Source organism: Ovis aries, chromosome 5 (assembly GCF_016772045.2).
Source record: "Ovis aries strain OAR_USU_Benz2616 breed Rambouillet chromosome 5, ARS-UI_Ramb_v3.0, whole genome shotgun sequence".
Taxonomy (NCBI): Eukaryota; Metazoa; Chordata; class Mammalia; order Artiodactyla; family Bovidae; genus Ovis; species Ovis aries.
In genome coordinates, this window is record NC_056058.1 from 28,456,614 (window position 1) to 28,473,256 (window position 16,643).

At 38.9% G+C, this 16,643-nt stretch overlaps 1 long non-coding RNA gene across 1 annotated transcript; it reads right to left on the minus strand.

The window, feature by feature from the left end:
* Nucleotides 1-3,974: 3,974 nt before the first annotated feature.
* Nucleotides 3,975-16,558, minus strand: LOC105611875 (uncharacterized). Its single transcript, XR_001434692.4, has 3 exons — nt 15,884-16,558; nt 15,713-15,751; nt 3,975-14,172 (listed from the first exon to the last, which is right to left on the minus strand). It is a non-coding gene; the product is annotated as an uncharacterized LOC105611875 (long non-coding RNA).
* Nucleotides 16,559-16,643: the final 85 nt, after the last annotated feature.

Here is a 16,643-nt window from a genome sequence, read left to right on the forward strand (position 1 = left end):
GCACACTGCAACTAGAGAAAGCCCAGAGGCAGCAACGAAGACCTACTGCAGGCTAAATAAATAAATAAATATCAAAAAGACACCCCAGAGAGTATTATATTAGTCAAACGCAATGAAAAATAAAATAAAAAGTTAGATGAGCAAAATAACTGAAAGACTAAGGAAAAACAACAAAGCACTGAAGGTACATCTTTCGAGAGAAGAGGACTTTATTTTTTTCTCTTTTCCTTAATCCTAACATTTTTATTGTAAAAATAAATTCGCATATACTGGAACTTTAACACATATTTAAGGAGCTATTAAGAGTATTGTTTTCACTCCTAAAATAATACATTAGCTTATTTGTACAGATTGATGTGAACACAGTGGCTTGCCGTTTATTTTATATTTGACTCTAATTTTATGGCCATGGATTAGCCCTACGACAGCAAATACAGGCTAGATTTACAGGGTCGCTGTCTTTCCTTCCCAAGGAAAGTGTATTAAATTGCTACTCTGTGCCCGGGCCGTCTCAATCTGAAAGCACAGTAAGTAGCCCTTAGACCTACCTTCAAATAGAAAGAAAGAAAGAAAGAAAGAAAGAAACAGAACAAGAAGAGAAGGAATGTGGACTGCAACAATTTCAAATATGTACTATCAGCTTTCTTTCTTGAGCACTGCTCTTGACCAGAAATCCTAGGAGCGACTGGCTTATCAGTTGATGGGGAAAGATATTCAAGGAGAAATCCACACAGACACTGTTAGCCAGCAGTCAGCACTGAACGCACAAAATGATAAGAATGCCAGTGTTTAAAAGAGCTGGGACTTTTTGAAACGGAGTAGTACATGGACTTTGTCAATCTGATGTTTTAACGAGGAGACAAATGCCACCATTTTACTTTGCCAACTTTTTTTTTGGTGGGGGAGATGATGTTTGCTTCTGAAGATGCTAATAATATCTCTAGTTGCAGCCAAGAAAAAGTTGCCCTCTAGACTACTGTTGTTACCAGCACTTGGGCTCCGAATGAGTATTTCTGTGAAACAGTCATGCTAGAAGTCTTTTAAAGTCACTTGAAAATACTAATAATTTAAGCTTTCCCAAATTTCCAATTTTTAAAGAAAAATTATTAGGGCAATTTCCATTACCAAGAATGCACATGGCAGAGAAATATTTAAACAGAGATTTCTCTCTTCTGCAACAGTTAGGTTTCCTTAAATATAGGGAGATACCGTTAAACCAATACATGAGAGTCAATTTGTAGATTTTACCTTTTAAATTAAGCATAGTAGATGGTATGTTTCAGTCCCACAAAACATGTTTTGAAGTAGATAAATCTGCTTGCAGTAACTTCATAAATGTCCCTCTGACTTTGGATTTATTTCAACTGTCTCTGGTGAGGGCACTTCACATGCTTATAAATCTCTTTCGTTTCTTTTTGTGCTTTAGCGCTTCATGTTAATGGGCTCCATAACTGTTACATAAAACACATCTATCTGCTAAGGTTTAGGACCAAACATTTGTACCAAGATTGTTTAAAAGTTGGCAGCCTAGGTGAATAGTAAATAATAGTGAATAGAAGCAAACATAAATATATAGATCAATTAAATAATCGATTTTCCCCAAAGAATTTTTTGGAAAGGTTGCCTGAACCTGTCAAGGTAGACACTTTCAGCACTCAGATCAATGCAGCGTGCAGCAAGAATCATCAGGGTTTCATAGCATTCAATTTTAGTTCTCTCAAGTAAATAGATTTCCCCTAATTTCTGGAATACAATCAGTGTTTAATCAATCTCCTTTTTTACTCTAAGTTGCAAGAACTATTTTCACTTGCTCTCCACTTCTCACTCCTTCCCAATCATCATACTCAAACCCAACTTATGCTTCTTGCTGTTCAGTTGCTCAGTCATGTCCAACTCTATGCAACCCCATGGACTGCAGTATGCCAGGCTTCCCTGTTCTTCACCATCTCCTGGAGCCTGTTCAACCTCATGTCCATTGAGCTGGTGATGCCATCCAACCATTTTGTCCTCTGTCGTCCCCTTCTCCTCCTGCCATCAATCTTTCCCAGAATCAGGGTTTTTTCCCAATGAGTCAGTTCTTCACATCAGGTGGCCAAATATTGGACCTTCAGCTTCAGCATCAGTCCTTCCAGTGAATATTCAGGACTGATTTCCTTTAGGATGGACTGGTTGGATCTCCTTGCTGTCCAAGGGACTCTCAAGAGTCTTCTCCAACACTACAGTTTAACAGCATCAATTCTTCAGTGCTCAGCTTTCCTTATGGTCCAACTCTCACATCCATACATGACTACTGGAAAAACCATACCTTTGACTACACAGACCTTTGTTGACAAAGTAATGTTTCTGCTTTTTAATATGCTGTCTTGGTTGGTCATAGCTTTTCTTCCAAGGAGCAAACGTCTTAATTTCGGGGCTGCAGTCACCATCTGTAGTGATTTTGGAGCACAAGAAAATAAAGTCTCTCGCTGTTTTCATTGTTTCCCCATCTATTTGTCATGAAGTGATGGGACTGGATGTTATGATTTTCATTTTTTGAAAGTTGAGTTTTAAGCCAAATTTTTCCCTCTCCTGTTTCACTTTCATCAAGAGGCTCTTTAGTTCCTCTTCTCTTTCTGCCATAAGCATGGTATCATCTGCGCATCTGAAGTTATTGACATTTCTCCCTGCAGTCTTGATTCCAGCTTGTGCTTCATCCAGCCCGGCATTTCTCATGATATACTCTGCATATAAGTTAAAGAAGCAGGGTGACAATATATAGCCTTGACGTATTCCTTTCCAAATTTGGAACCAGTCTGTTGTTCCATGTCCAGTTCTGTTACTTCTTGGCCTGCATACAGGATTCTCAGGAAGCAGGTAAGGTGGTCTGGCATTCCCATCTCTTAAAGAGTTTCCCACAGTTTGTTCTATGTTCCCTAAATTAACCATTTGTGGCCACTGACTTAAAGTTAGATAATTGTGTAATTTCACACTTGAAATTCATAGAACAGGCATATTAAAGTTTCAGATGAACTTCAGTTCCTCAGTTTTATATGTTTCTAATAATCCTTTGCTCACAGGGTCTTGCACACAGTAGGAACTCAATGAAGGTGAGATTGCCCCTTGACGGTCATTTTTAATGGGCTTGATCTCCACCTCATACTCTCAGAGCCATTGACTGGCATGAAAGAAAAATCACTCTATATAGTTTATATAGTTTAAACACATTCTACCTCTGAAGCTCCTTGAGGGCAGGAACCAAGGATCTTCAAACCTTCATTTTTTTTTACCCCAGTGCCTAGCGTGGGTAAATGTCAGCAGAAGTCAATGCTCTCACTTCTCTTCTGGCCTGCAGAGGAGTTCTGGGAAGGTGAGAAGAAAGGCAAGATGACCTTCTAATTCCTTGAAGACTGTTACTGAAGTTTGGCATGGGTGGTCCGTGAAGGGAGAACATTTGAGTAAATAATTAGCTCCAGAAAGAAATGTGCTATGCACATTAAAGATGGAAACAATAAGAGAGTCCCAGTGACTTCCCTCCAATACTGAGTCCTAGCCAGACCCCAGCACCTCCTAGTGATCTAAGGTGACTTCACCCTCATCCCAACAATTGAAAGGAATTTTCCAGGCGAAAACTCACCATTCAAATGCAAGAATTAACAAAAGCCTTCAGCATTTATTTTCTAAACATGAATTTAATTTAGCAAAGCTTCTTTGTAGTTTGAAGGAAGGTAACATTTGACTCAACTAAGGTGTCATTTATAAATGAGGAAAAAAGTAACACAATAGCAAAGAAATAAAGTATTTTGAATGACACTGAGAGGTAGCTTTGAGAGCCATATTTATGTTAAAAGCAGCAGAAATGTAAAACTTGCTTATGATATACTAGGAAAAAAACCTAAATATGATAAAACTGTACTCTCTGGTACTTATAAATCATTAGTAAATGAAACACAGCACTCTTTATGATGAATCAAAACTACAACAAAAGTGGCAAGCTATAAATATAAACCTCCAGTTTATTTTGACACTACAAAAGATAACTGCTGACACACTAGCGAATCCTTTTCACATTTCATAAATGCAATACATTTGGATAGATGCAAAATATACTGTACACATTTTATATCAATCTTACCTTTTATCTGTTATTTATATTATACAATTTACACCACTATTGTATCACAAAAATGCTTTAGAAACATGTGAAAGAGACCATGAAGGAATGCACACAAATGAAAGTAATTGCTTTAGGTAGTGGCACAGCTTATAAGTGATTTTTGAATGACTGAAACTTTTCTAAAGTTGGTAAGAGACATCAAGTCACAGAATTAAGAAGCCCTGTGAATCCCAGTCATTCAGTCATGTCTGACTCTTTGTGACCCCATGCACTATACAGTCTGTGGAATTCTCCAGGCTGGAATACTGGAGTGGGTAGTGGTTCCCTTTTCCACGGAATCTTCCCAACCCAGGGATTGAACCCAGGTCTCCTGCACTGCGGGTGGATTCTTTACCAGCTGAGCCACCAGGGAAGCCCAAAGACTTGCTCCTTGGAAGAATAGCTGTGACAAACCTAGGTAGTGGTGGTTTAGTGGCTAAGTTGTGTCCAACTCTTGTGACCCCATGGACTGTAGTCTGCCAGGCTCCTCTGTAGATGGGATTCTCCAGGCAAGAATACTGGAGTGGGTTGCCATTTCATTTGCCAGGGCATCTTCCCAATACACAAATCGAACCTGGGTCTCCTGCCTTGCAAGGCAGATTCTTGACTGATTGAGCTACAAGGGAAGTCCATGAATCCCAAGAAGGATAAATAAAAAGAAATCTGTACTTAAGCAAATTCTAATATAACTGCTTTGAAAATATAGAAAAATATTAAAATCATCTAGATTTTTAAAAGACAGACTGCTTTCAAAGGAGTAATAGCAGATTTCTCAATAGAGATAATGGAAATGAGAAGTCAAAAGAAATGACATGTTCATGTTGTTGAATGAAAATAATTTTATACTGGGCAAAAATATCCTTCAGGAATGACATTTCCAGATAAAAATAAAATAATTTCTTACCAGCAGACTACCACTTAAGGAAATACCAAATAGAATTCTTTAGGCAGGAGGAAAATGATCAGTGTATAAAGTTAGAAGTACAGGAAGTAATAAAGAGCAAAGACAATGCAAATATTTGGATAAATCTAAATGTATATGATTTTATTTGGCAATACTGTGTTTTCCAAATTTTCTGGCATACTTGAGTGCAGCACTTTCACAGTATCATCTTGTAGGACTGGAAATAACTCAATGGAATTTCATCACCTTCACTAGCTTTGTTCATAGTGATGCTTCCTAAGGCCCACTTAACTTCGCATTCCAGGATGTCTGGCTCTAGGTGAGTGATCACACCATCATGATTATCTGGGTCGTGAAGATGTTTTTCTGTATAGTTCTTCTGTTTATTCTTGCTACCCTTTCTTAATAGCATCTTCTGCTTCTGTTAGGTCCATACCATTTTTGTCCTTTATTGTGCCCATCTTTGCATGAAAAGTTCCCTTGGTATCTCTAATTTTCTTGATGAGATCTCTAGTCTTTCCCATTTTATTGCTTTCCTCTATTTCTTTGCATTGATCACTGAGGAAGGCTTTCTTATCTCTCCTTGCTATTCTTTGGAACTCTGCATTCAAATGGGTATATCTTTCCTTTTCTCCTTTGCCTTTAGCTTCTCTTTTTCTCAGCTATTTGCAAGGCCTCCTCAGACAACCATTTTGCCTTTTTGAATTTCTTTTTCTTGGGGATGGTCTTGATCACTGCCCACTGTACAATGTCATGAATCTCCATCCATAGTTCTTCAGGCACTCTATCAGATCTAATCCCTTGAATCTACTTGTCACTTCCACTGTATAATCATAAGGGATTTGATTTAGTTCCAACCAGCAAATTTGGAAAACTCAGCAGTGGCCACAGGACTGGAAAGGCCAACTTTCATTCCAATCCCAAAGAAAGGGAATGCCAAAGAATATTCAAACTACCGCACAATTGCACTCATCTCACACTAGCAAAATAATGCTCAAAATTCTCCAAGCGAGGCTTCAACAGTACATGAACTGAGAACTTCCATATGTTCAAGCTGGATTTAGAAAAGACAGATGAACCAGATATCAAATTGCCAACATCTGCTGGATCATCGAAAAAGCAAGAGAATTCCAGAAAAATATCTACTTCTGCTTTATTGACTATGCCAAATTCTTTGTGTGGATCACGACACACTGTGGAAAATTCTTAAAGAGATCAGAATACCAGACTACCTTAACTGCCTCCTGAGAAACCTGTATGCAGGTCAAGAAGCAACAGTTAGAATCAGACATGGAACAACAGACTGGTTCCAAATTGGGAAAGGAATACATCAAGGCTGTATATTGTCACCTTGCTTATTTAACTTATATGCATCATGCAAAATGCTGGGCTGGATGAAGCACAAGCTAGAATCAAGATTGCTAGGAGAAATATCAATAATCTCAGATATGCAGATAACACCATCCTTATGGCAGAAAGCAAAGAGGAAACTGAAAAGCCTCTTGATGAAAGTAAAAGAGGAGAGTGAAAAAAGCTGGCTTGAAACTCAACATTCAAAAAATGAAGATCATGGCTTCTGGCCCCATCACTTAATGGCAGACAGATGGGGAAACAATGGAAACAGTGAGAGACTTTACTTTGTGGGGACTCCAAAGTCACTGCAGATGGTGACTGCAGCCATGAAATTAAAAGACTCTTGCTCCTTGGGAGAAAAGCTATGACCAACCTAGACAGCATATTAAAAAGCAGAGACATTACTTTGCTGCCAAAGGTCCACATAGTCAAAGGTATGGTTTTTCCAGTAGTCATGTAAGGATGTGAGAGTTGGACCACAAAGAAAGGTGAGCGCCCAGGAATTGATTCTTTTGAACTGTGGTGTTAGAGAAGACTCTTAAGAGTCTCTTGGACTGCAAGGAGATCCAACCAGTCCATCCTAAAGGAAATCAGTCCCGAATGTTCATTGGAAGAACTGATGCTGAAGCTGAAGGTCCAATATTTGGCCATCTATTGTGAAGAACTGACCCACTGGAAAAGACCCTGATGCTGGGAAAGACTGATGGCAGGAGGAGAAGGGAATGACAGAGGATGAGATGGTTGGATGGCATCACCGACTCAATGGACATGAGTTTGAGCAAGTTCCAGGAGTTGGTGATGGACAGGGAAGCCTGGTGTGATACAGTCCATGGGGTCACAAAGAGTTGGACATGCCGGAGCAATTGAACTGAACTGATTATGAGTTGTGGGGATAAAAAAAAAAATTCATGACTACACCTACACAAAATTACATGAAAGCAAATAGAATTAAGTGTCCTGAGGTTTTATATTATCCAGAAAGAGAATAAAACTAACAAGTAACAATAGGCTTTGAAAAATCAAGATTGCATGCTGTAATCTCTAATAAGACTACTGAAAGAGTATTAAAAGGATGAGTAAATATCAGACTAAAAAGAGAAACATAAAATAGGGTACCAATAGAAATAAAATATGAAGACATTATATTTAAATAGAAACATGAAGTAAATACATTAAATGTAAACAGGCTATATATTCTGCTTAAGATAAAGATACCAAACTTTATTTAAGAAACAATTTATGCTATTTACTAGAGATATATTGAAATATAAGGACAGATAGATTAAAAGTAGAATAATAGTAAAAGATAAACCATGCATTGGGTAGACAAAAGAAAGACGGTGAGTTATAATTCAGACTTCAAGGCTGAAAGCATTACCAGAAGTAAAGAGTGATACTTCATAACTTATCAAAATATAATATTGTAGTTTTTTGTACTCATAAATAATAAAGTTGCCTCAAAACACATGAAGAAAAATTTACAAATCTATGAGGAGAAATTGACAATTTATAGTGATAATGAGATATTTTAACGTGCTCCTATAGTAACTCTTATAACCCTTATAACAAGCAGATAAAAGGTCAAGAATGATAGAGATATGAAATGTAGGATTAAAAGCTCGATCTAATGAACATACACAGAATACTGAGTCCAGCAACGGCAGAAGACACTGAATACACAGGAAACTGCTTACCCCCCAAACTGACCAGATCTTATGTCATAAACCAAGTCTTCAAGTGTTTTAAAAGAATGAAAAATAAAGAGTATGCTTTCTTACCACAATACAACTAAGCTAGGACTTATTAATAAAAGGATTGTTAAAGAGCTATGTTTTGGAAATAAACCACACTTCTAAGCAACACGAGTTTTTTTAAGTGTAAATTCGAAAATATTTTTAACTGAATGATAACGAAAATACTACATATCAAAATTTTAGATGTGGAAAGCATCTAAAGTGCTTCTTAAGGGGAATTTTATCATTTTAATTGCACATAGATGTGAAAGAAGAAAGGCTAAAAATTTTGATGAATTTAGGAAAATAAATCAGAGAGAGAAAGACAAGTATCACATTATTTCTCATAGGTGGAATCTTAAAACATCAAAAGCAAACAAACAAAAAAACAGCTTATCTCGTACAGGAAACGGATGGTGACTGCCAGCAGTGGGAGCTGGGGATGGGAGAAATGGGTAACTTATTCTTGGTTTTGTTTTTAGTTTAAACAAATGGAAAAAAACACAATCTAAGTTCTTTGTATCATAGTTTTCAGGATTCTTTCTTCTCAGGAATGTTGTTAGTCATGGATTTAAGAAAAAAAAAAAGAATTCGGCTTACACAACATTAAGAGCTGAACTACTACACCCACCCTCCCCTGCCAACCCTGCCACACACACACCTATTAGAATAGCTAAAATTGAAAACACTAACACCACCAAATGCTGGTAAGGATGTGGAGCAACAGGAACTCTCACTCATTGCTGGTACAGTCACCATGGAAGACAGTTTGGCAGTTTTTTACAAAATGAAACATACTCTTACCATATGATCCAGCAATCAAGGTATTTATCCACAGGAATTGAAAAATTACACCTGTATAAAAACTTGTATACAGAGCTAATAGTGTCTTTTTTCCTAATTCCATAACTTGGAAGCAATCAAGAGCTGTCCTTTAGTAGGTAAATGGATAAACAGCAGTATAGCATACAATGGAGAGCTATTCAGCAATAAAAAAACAAATGAGTTACTGAATACCAAGAAGAGACAAGAAAGCCTTCTTCAGTGATCAATGCAAAGAAATAGAGGAAAACAACAGAATAGGAAAGACTAGAGATCTCTTCAAGAAAATGAGAGATACCAAGGGAACATTTCATGCAAAGATGGGCTCGATAAAGGACAGAAATGGTCTGGACCTAACAGAAGCAGAAGATATTACGAAGAGGTGGCAAGAATACGGAGAACTGTACAAAAAGGATCTTCACGACCCAGATAATCACGATGGTGTGATTACTCACCCAGAGCCAGACATCTTGGAATGTGAAGTCAAGTGTGGGCCTTAGAAAGCATCATTACGAACAAAGCTAGTGGAGGTGATGGAATTCCAGTAGAGCTACTTCAATTCCTGAAAGATGATGCTGTGAAAGGGCTGCACTCAATATGCCAGCAAATTTGGAAAACTCAGCAGTGGCCACAGGACTGGAAAAGGTCAGTTTTCATTTCAATCCCAAAGAAAGGCAATGCCAAAGAATGCTCAAACTACTGCACAATTGCACTCATCTCACATGCGAGTAAAGTAATGCTCAAAATTCTCCAAGCCAGGCTTCAGCAATATGTGAACTTCCTGATGTTCAAGCTAGTTTTAGAAAAGGTAAAGAAACCTGAGATCAAATTGCCAACATCTGCTGGATCATGGAAAAAGCAAGAGAGTTCCAGAAAAACATCTATTTCTGCTTTATTGACTATGCCTAAGCCTTTGACCGTGTGGATCACAATAAACTGTGGAAAATTCTGAGTGAGATGGGAATACCAGACCACCTGACCTGCCTCTTGAGAAATCTGTATGCAGGTCAGGAAACAACAGTTAGAACTGGACATGGAACAATGGACTAGTTCCAAATAGGAAAAGGAGTACGTCAAGGCTGTATATTGTCACCCTGCTTATTTTCACTTCTATGCAGAGTATATCATGAGAAATGCTGGACTGGAAGAAACACAAGCTGGAATCAAGATTGCCGGGAGAAATACTAATAACCTCAGATATGCAGATGACACTACCCTTATGGCAGAAAGTGAAGAGGAACTAAAAGCCTCTTGATGAAAGTAAAAGAGGAAAGTGAAAAAGTTTTAAAGCTCAACATTCAGAAAACGAAGATCATGGCATCTGGTCCCATCAGTCCATGAGAAATAGATGGGGAAACAGTGGAAACAGTGTCAGACTTTTTTGGGGGGGGGCTCCAAAATCACTGCAGATGGTGATTGCAGCCATGAAATTAAAAGACGCTTACTCCTTGGAAGAAAAGTTATGACCAACCTAGATAGCATATTCTAAAGCAGAGACGTTACTTTGCCAGCTAAGGTCCATCTAGTCAAGGCTATGGTTTTCCAGTGGTCATGTATGAATGTGAGAGTTGGACTGTGAAGAAAGCGGAGCATGATGCTTTTGAACTGTGGTGTTGGAGAAGACTCTTGAGAGTCCCTTGCACTGCAAGAAGATCCAACCAGTCCATTCTGAAGGAGATCAACCGTGGGATTTCTTTGGAAGGAATGATGCTAAAGCTGAATCTCCAGTACTTTGGCCACCTCATGCGAAGAGTTGACTCATTGGAAAAGACTCTGATGCTGGGAGGGATTAGGGGCAGGAGGAGAAGGGGACGACAGAGGATGAGATGGCTGGATGGCATCACTGACTCGATGGACGTGAGTCTGAGTGAACTCCGGGAGTTGGTGATGGACAGGGAGGCCTGGCATGCTGCGATTCATGGGGTCACAAAGAGTCGGACACAACTGAGCTACTGAACTAAACTGAACTGAAGCCATTAGATGTTCAAGCTGGTTTTAGAAAAGGCAAAGAAACCAGAGATCAAATTGCCAACATCTGCTAGATCATGGAAAAAGCAAGAGAGGTCCAGAAAAACATCTATTTCTGTGCTATTGACTATGCCAAAGCCTTTGACTGTGTGGATCACAATAAACTGTGGAAAATTCTGAAAGAGATGGGAATGCCAAACCACCTGACCTGCCTTTTGAGAAACGTATATGCAGGTCAGGAAGCAACAGTTAGAACTGGACATGGAACAACAGACTAGTTCCAAATAGGAAAAGGAGTAAGTCCAGGCTGTATATTGTCACCCTGCTTATTTCACTTCTATGCAGAGTACATCATGAGAAATCCTGGGCTGGAAGAAGCACAAGCTGGAATCTAGATTGCTGGGAGAAATATCAATAACCTCAGATATGCAGATGACACCACCCTTATGGCAGAGAGTGAAGAGGAACTAAAAAGCCTCTTGATGAAAGTGAAAGAGGAGAGTGAAAAAGTTGGCTTAAAGCTCAACATTCAGAAAACGAAGACCATGGCATCTGGTCCCATCACTTAATGACAAGTAGATAGGGAAACAGTGGAAACAGTGACAGACTTTATTTTTGGGGGGCTCCAAAATCACTGCAGACAGTGACTGCAGCCATGAAATTAAAAGACACCTACTCCTTGGAAGAAAAGTTATGACCAACCTAGATAGCATATTGAAAAGCAGAGACATTACTTTGCCAACAAATGTCTGTCTAGTGAAGGCTATGGTTTTCCAGTGGTCATGTATGGATGTGAGAATTGGACTGTGAAGAAGGCTGAGCGTGATGCTTTTGAACTGTGGTGTTGGAGAAGACTCTTAAGAGTCCCTCGGACTGCAAAGAGATCAACCAGTCCATTCTGAAGGAGATCAACCGTGGGATTTCTTTGGAAGGAATGATGCTAAAGCTGAATCTCCAGTACTTCGGCCACCTCATGCAAAGAATTGACTCATTGGAAGACTTTGATGCTGGGACGGATTGGGGGCAGGAGAAGAAGGGGACGACTGAGGATGAGATGGCTGGATGGCATCACCAACTCAATGGACATGAGTTTGGGTAAACTCCAGGAACTGGTGATGGACAGGGAGGCCTGGCATGTTGCGACTCATGGGGTCGCAAAGAGTCGGACGTGACTGAGCAACTGAACTGAACTGAACTGAAATGACATGGAGGACATGTTAATGCATACTGCTAAGTGAAAAAAAGAGTAGAATCTATTTCAACGAGATAGAAAATAATAGGAAATTAAACTCAAAGAAAGAGAAGGAAGGAATAAAGATATAAACTAATGAAATAAAATCAATATATTATAATCCTAAACTCATTTGATGGAGCTGTTGGGAAAAAAAAAATAAAAAAACGTGGAAACAGTCAATGTCAGGAATGAAGAAAACCTTTACTATAAGTCCTGCAGACCTACAAAATTATAAAAAGATGTATTAAACAAATTTATGTAAATAAATTTAAAAATATAAATGAAGTAAATTTCTCAAACTATACATGGAAAAATAGACAGAATACAAAACTTAAAGAGTCCTCAATCATTAAAAACATTAACCTATAATTTAAAACTACAATAAAGAAAACTCTAGGCATAGATGGCTTAAAAGAAACAATCAAGGCAGAAATAATGGCAATCATTCACATATCTTTTCAGAGCATAGGGAAAAACCCCAACCATTTGCCAATTCATGTTAAGGTGCTAAAATAATCCTGACTAAGAAAAAAAAAAACACTGACAGGAAATTCCAAAAAGGAAATTTTTTTAAGCTCGTCTGATTTGTGAATATAGATGCTAACATCCTGAAAAAAAAAAAAAGCAAAGTTACCCATTATCATAAAAATGGAAAGCTGGTAATTTGCTTGGCCCGAATTGGTAAGCCAAATCAATTTATTTACTGGTATTTTTTTCCTGAACTTCATTTCAGGAGAAATGCCTTTTTTCAGTTCTTGTTAAGTTTGCTTTATATACATATCAGTTCAGTTCAGTTCAGTCGCTCAGTCGTGTCCGACTCCTTGCGACCCCGTGAATCGCAGCACGCCAGATCTCCCTGTCCATCACCAACTCCCAGAGTTCACTCAGACTCACGTCCATCGAGTCAGTGATGCCATCCAGCCATCTCATCCTCTGTCGTCCCCTTCTCCTCCTGCCCCCAATCCCTCCCAGCATCAGAGTCTTTTCCAATGAATCAACTCTTCGCATGAGGTGGCCAAAATACTGGAGTTTCAGCTTTCTTTCTGGAGTTATTTCTCCACTGATCTCCAGTAGCATATTGGGCACCTACTGACCTGGGGAGTTCCTCTTTCAGTATCCTATCATTTTGCCTTTTCATACTGTTCATGGGGTTCTCAAGGCAAGAATACTAAAGCGGTTTGCCATTCCCTTCTCCAGTGGACCACATTCTGTCAGACCTTTCCACCATGACCCGCCCGTATAGCAATATAAAAAAAGGTTAATACATATTGGGTGTATTAGAGCAAGGATGGCTGAAGATTTGAAAATCAATGCAATTCACATGAACAGAGTAAGGGAAAATCATGTGATTATTCTGGTTGCTTTCAGTACGTGATGTTGATCAAATTTGTGACAAAACCTCTTAATGAATCAGAACTAAAAAGGAATTCTCTTAAGCTGAAAAAGGATGTCCTCACTTAAAAGAATATTCAGCAAATATCAGACTTAATGGTAAACTATTGAAAGCTTTTCCTCTGGCATTAGGACAGACAAGTGTATTATTAGTTTCCTAGACTTCTCATAACAAAGTACCACAAACTGGGATCATTTAAAACAACAAAAATGTATTGTCTCACAGTTTTGGAGGCTAGATGTCCGCAATTAGGTGCTGACAGGGCCACACTCTCCTTAGGGAGGGTCTTTCCTGGCCTCTTCTTGGCTTCTGGTGGTTGCCAGCTATCCTGGGCATTTCTTGACTCAGAGATGTACCACTCCAATCTCTCTCTTTGTCTTCACATGGTGTTTCCCCTTGCGGGGGCGGTGGTTCTTTGTCTCTCTTCTTTTTACAGGGACACTAGTCATATAACCTACTTCAATAGGATCTCAACTTGATTACATCCACGAAAAAAAAAACCACCCCTATTTGGAAATAGGGTCACATTCACAGATACTGGGGTTTCTGACTTTGATGTACCCACTTGGGGGCAAAATTTAACCCCCCAAACAATGACTCATCCTATAGTCACTTCTTTTTGTACTCAAGGTCCTGGTGGCAAGAAAAAGAAATAAAAGGTATAAGGATTAGAAAGAAAGGAATAAAATTGTCACTATTTATGAATAACAGTTATCTATGTAGAAAATCCTAAATAATTCACAGATAAATCATTGTAATTAATAAGTTTTAAAAACTAGCCTATTCAAGATTAATATACACAATTTATTTTACTATGATATAATGCTGGAGTGGGTTGCCATTTCCTTCTCCAGAGGATCTTCCCAATCCAGGGATTGAACCCAGGTCTCCTGCATTGCAGGCGGACGCTTTACTGTCTGAGCCACCAGGGAAGCCGTGATATAATACTGACAAACAGGTAAATAAATGTTAAGAAGATATAAGTTACAATTGCAAAAAACAAAACAAAGACCAAATACCTTGAAATCAACTTAACATTATATGTATAAGGTTTTTAGACAGACAACTATAAAATCTTACTGAGAGAAATTAACAGGGAAATAAATGGAGGACTATGCCATGTTCATGAATGGAAGACATAATATTACAACTATGCCAAGTCTTTCCAAAAGGAGGTATACATGCAATGCAAATCCAACTAAAATCCCAGTTTATGGAAACTGACAAGCTGATTTTCAAGTTTATATGAACACAGAAAGGGTCAAGAATAGCCAGAAATCTATTGTACAAAGTAAGAGAACTTCTACTACTAACTATGAAGACTTATTATAAGACTATTTTCATTAAGACAATGTGGTGCTGGCATGAAGACAGACAAATACGTCAATGGGACAGAAAAGAGGGAGCACAGACAGACCCATATATGTAGGGACATTTATTCCATGACAGAAGTAGCATTACAGAGCAATAAGAAGTCACTTTTCAATAAATTATGCTAGACAATGGAATTCTTATGGAAAAAAATTCAGCCACTAGCTTGTCCTATGCATCAAAATAGCTACACACAAAATCATGGATGAATTTCATAAATTTCAGCAAAAAGAACTCGTAAGATTCCAGTCACACAAAGCTAAAACTAAACCTTATTGGAAGACGTCAGAATCGTGGTTAATTTAGGGAGAAGAAAGTGTTAGCAACTGCAAGTGAACACAAAAGGAGTTTCTAGAGAGCTAGTGAATATTTCATTTCTTTAGATATGGGGTTCTAGCTGTATTTGCTTTTTGATAATTTGTTGATTTGTACATGGACATTTTGTTCACTTCTCTTTATTTGTATTAATCTTCCCAGTATAAAAATTCACTCACTGAATAAATATTTGTTGAGAAATCACTATATACCTGACATTGTACTAGATCTGAATCAGGGGAAATAAATACAGGCATAAACCCTCTGATACCCTTAGCTTGCTACAAAAGGGGGATTCTTTCTTCATTGGGGGGTGATAGTGATGAGGAAAGCCATTAGATCCTTCACTGGACTGAAATACCAAAATAGCTCACAAGTGTTCTGCCCAGCCTTCAAATGTGGTGGTTACCCTTTGTATACATAATAAATGGTTCCAGTGTAATTCTAGACCCACATTTAGTTACACATAGGAATCCTATGTGCTTACCCAAGGAAAATCTTGGCTTGAAAGTCATGGCACTAGCCCCTAAGAAAACGAAGAGAAAACTATCATTAATTTGTAGTTAATTTTGGCTCTATTACATTAAAAAAGTTCTTTGAAGTCCTAAGGCAAACAACATTGAATTTTAAAACGTTTTCCTGATTATAAAATACTTACATGTTCAATGTAGAACATCTGGGAAATCAGAAAATTGCAAAGAAAACAAAAACCTATTATCCTATCACCATAGCTTCTGTAAATGTTTTGGTACATTTCTTTCCGTTTTTAAAATGCCACAATCGAGGTCCGATTTTGCAACATGAGTTTTTCATTTAAAAATATGAGTATTTCCCCATGTCATTAATTTCTAAACATAATTTTTAAGTTTGTAAAAAGTATATCCCCAATTTGAATAATCTCAATTAGAGGTCATTCGTCCTGTGTAATCGAGTAGAAACATCCAGGGTCTCAAGAGTTCTGAGAGAAGTCCAGAACTTAGCTAAAGCCTCTGATGGAACATTGGAACCTGGCAGGCTTGGCAGAGGTTGCTCGGCTCCAATGGCAGCTGCGGTCACAGAGGGGGACCCGTCGCGGCAAGCAAGATGCCAGGATGACCCGGAGCCCGGAGAGTCCTCGACTTTCCATCAGGTTTAATACGCGTCTACGCTGTAAGTTCCCGGCGATGCCCCAGCCTGCATCCCTCAGCTCAAGGGTCCGGACCGATCAGGCATCATCCGAGCAGCGCCGGCTTGCTCCAGATGCCCGCGCCCAGTGCACCCTGCACCCGCGCGGCGGTTGGACTCGGCTCCGCGCTCCGTGGCGCGCCTCTCCGAGTCCCTAGCTCGGGTCGCTGGGCTGAACCTGGGAGGAGGCGCCCGAGGTTCCGGGCCTGCCCGGAGAGCCGCGTCTCCATCACCCCCGCCCCTCGAGCCGGGAG